Genomic DNA, 3,281 nt, shown 5'->3' with positions numbered 1-3,281 from the left:
CTTCTTCTTCTTCTTCTTCTTCTTCTTCTTCTTCCACGACTTCTTCTTCTTCTTAAAGGATACCTTCAGCATTTCATATAATACTGTGAAGCTCTTTATCTGACCTTCAATTCTGAATGATAGCTTTTCTGGATAAAGTAATCTTGGTTGTAGGTTCTTGGCATTCATCACTTTGAATATTTCTTGCCACTCCCTTCTGGCCTGCAAAGTTTCTGTTGAGAAATCAGCTGACAGTCCTATGGGTACTCCCTTGTAGGTAACTGACTCTCTTTCTCTTGCTGCTTTTAAGATTCTCTCTTTGTCTTTTGCTCTTGGCATTTTAATTATGATGTGTTTTGGTGTGGTCCTCTTTGGATTCCTTTTGTTTGGGGTTCTCTGCGCTTCCTGGACTTGAAAGTCTATTTCTTTCACCAGATAGGGGACGTTTTCTGTCATTATTTCTTCAAATAGGTTTTCAATATCTTGCTCTCTCTCTTCTTCTGGCACGCCCATAATTCAGATGTTGGTACGCTTGAAGCTGTCCCAGAGGCTCCTTACACTATCTTCATATTTTTGGATTCTTTTTTCATTTTGCTTTTCCGGTTGGGTGTTTATTGCTTCTTTGTATTTCAAATCTTTAACTTGATTCTTGTGATCCTCTGGTCTGCTGTTGGAAGTCTGTATAATATTCTTTATTTCAGTCAGTGTATGCTTAATTTCTAGTTGGTCCTTTATCACAACATCGAGGGTCTCACTAGATTTCTTGAGGATCTCACTACATTTATCAGCGGTCTCACCAGTCTTTTCGAGGGTCTTACTAAATTTATCAGCGGCTTCTAGACAGTTCTTGAAACACCTTAAAAGTGTGGCTTTGAACTCTATATCCAGCAGTTTGCTTTCCTCCATTTCTGTCATTTGTGTCCTGTTTCTTTGTCTCCGCATTTTTTATGCTTCCTTGTGTTGATAAAGTGGTTTCTGTGATAAAGTGTCCTCTAGGGCCCAGTGCTCAGCCTCTCCAATTACCTGAGGAGGACACTCTTGCCGCTCCCCCTTGTGGTCTTTGCGCAGAGTCTTGTTGTAATTAAGCCTTGATTGTAGAAGTAACACTGGGAGGGTTGACCTCCAGGCCAATTGACTGTAGAATCAGCTGTGTCTGCAGTGGAGAACTTCTGGTCTTGGAGCTCTAGGGAGGTGCTAATCTAGCCTCTGCCTGAGGCTATCCAGCAAATGCCTCAGTGCAAAGCTTGGGTGGGGCAGGTCCCAGGGATCAACAGGGTGGGCGGAGCGAGCAGTTATGGCTGCTCTCAGTCCTGCCTTCAGAGGCCCTGCTTCTCAGTGTCCCAGCAATCGCTGCAAGTACCTCGGAGAGAAAGCTGCCCTCAAATTCCGACCAATGCCAGACAGTCCCGCTTCTCCCATATAAGTCTAGGTCCCCAGAGACTCTCCCGATACTGGAGCTCAGAGCCTGAGCCTCCCTCCTGATTGAAAAAGACAACCACGCCCTCAGCCGCCAGCCCGCTCTGTGGGCGCCTCCGCACCTTAGTATTTTACTTCCACACTGCAGCTCCTCTGAGTCTCGGTATGCTTTTCTCTTTCCTTCTAGTTGTGGAATTTCTACTCAGTCAGCCTTCCTGTGGTTCTGGGTGATGTCCGTTCCGTCTTTTAGTTGTATTTTTGAAGTGGTTGTGGGAGGCAGCAATCTCCGGTGTTTATCTATGCCGCCATCTTGGTTTTCCTCCCTGTTTTTTTTTTTTAAATAAGTTAGGTTACTGGAGTTCTACATGGATCACCTGGGGTAATTTTCTGATTGGAAAATTAAGAGTTATAGTCAGAGGGAAGGACATTAGAATTTTAAAAGAACATATTCATTTTACTTTAGAAGCCGAACCTCTCTTATCATGTGACTTGTTTTGTATGTTTGTTAAACTGTATTATCACATAAGCATTGCTGCTATTGAGACAAACAATGACAGTTGATTTGGGTCATTTGAATGTCCACTGTTTTAATTTGTATGTTCGTTTTGACTCTGTCATATGCTCAATCTTCAGTGGAAGTCATGAGAACCTATTATTTTTGCCTGCTCCCTCCTTTACATTGGAAATATTCTTTTTTACCCAGAGGGACCTTAACTTTGATGTAAGGGATTGTTTCCATTGCCAACTTTTTTCTTCCTTGCCAAGTAAGAGAGTTGTGAACTCTTCAGTGATGCCTTCCCCACGATATTTGCAGATGTGGTTGGGAAAAGTCATTCAAGCTCCAACCTTTGCATATCAGGTGCTGGGGTGCCTGGGTGCCACCTGGCCTGAGCCCCGGCTCTCCTGCCCTCCGATCGCCATGGTGATCACAGGGCCGCAGAGTTTTATTTTTTTTCAGAGGAGTATAAATTATTTAAGAATTAAAGCTATGTGCACATGGCCAAAAAAAAAAAGAAGGAAAAAAAATTGGCTCCACCAGTCCCACTTGTCCCACCCATCTGGGCAGGGACTGACAGCAAAGCCCCTCTCCATCCTGAGCCCTCCAGCCCTGTGCAGACGGAGCCCCCCCGGCGAGAGCCGAGCAGCGTGGACCTGAGGGCTGTGCACCTGGAGCGACTGCAGAGGAAGAGGGGCAGGCAGGAGCAGCGAGCCAAGGAGGGCTCAGGGGCTGCGGGCCCAGGGCTGCGGAAGTTACCAGAAAAGAAGAAAGATGCAAAAGGACCCGCGGCCCTGGATCTGCCCTCTATGTAGGACTTTGATGCCCTGGTCTTGGCCACCATGAAGGCTGATAACACCTGTGGCCTCGCCAAGAGCCGGGCCAGCGTCGTGACTCTGGGGCAGCTCTGCCCACACTGCAGCCACTGCTACTGCCTCAGCCACTGCCTGCCCAAGATCCATGGCTGTGGGGAGAGGGCGCGCGCCCACGCCCAGCAGAGAATCAGCTGGGAGGGAGAGCTGTACGCCAGCAGTGGGGCCAAGGACCGGTCCCTGGACCCCGCCAAGAGGGCCCAGCTGCAGAGGAGCCTGGATAAGAAGCTGGGCTAGCTGAGCAGCCAGAGGAGGAGCAAAAGGAGGGAGAAGGAGATGTGAGCCAGCCCTCACACCCTCCAGCCCTGTCTTTGCAAATGGGGGTGGGGGCAAGCGGCAGTCCCTGGTGCTTTCTGTGCCTTGTAGCTGCTACAGTGACATGACCAGGGCTGCATGAGCAAGCCAGGGACCTCTGGGAGGGGGTGTGTCCTCGGGCCCAGTGTGCTCTGCCTTGCGTTGGGGCGGGGGTGGGCTGCAGTGGCTGTTCCCTGGACCTTCCTGGGAGAGAGCCGCCCCAG

The sequence above is a fragment of the Myotis lucifugus genome, unplaced genomic scaffold (genome assembly GCF_000147115.1).
Source record: "Myotis lucifugus unplaced genomic scaffold, Myoluc2.0 scaffold_13, whole genome shotgun sequence".
Lineage (NCBI taxonomy): Eukaryota > Metazoa > Chordata > Mammalia > Chiroptera > Vespertilionidae > Myotis > Myotis lucifugus.
The sequence above is the reverse complement of the archived record's forward strand: the minus strand, read 5'-3'. Positions refer to the sequence as shown.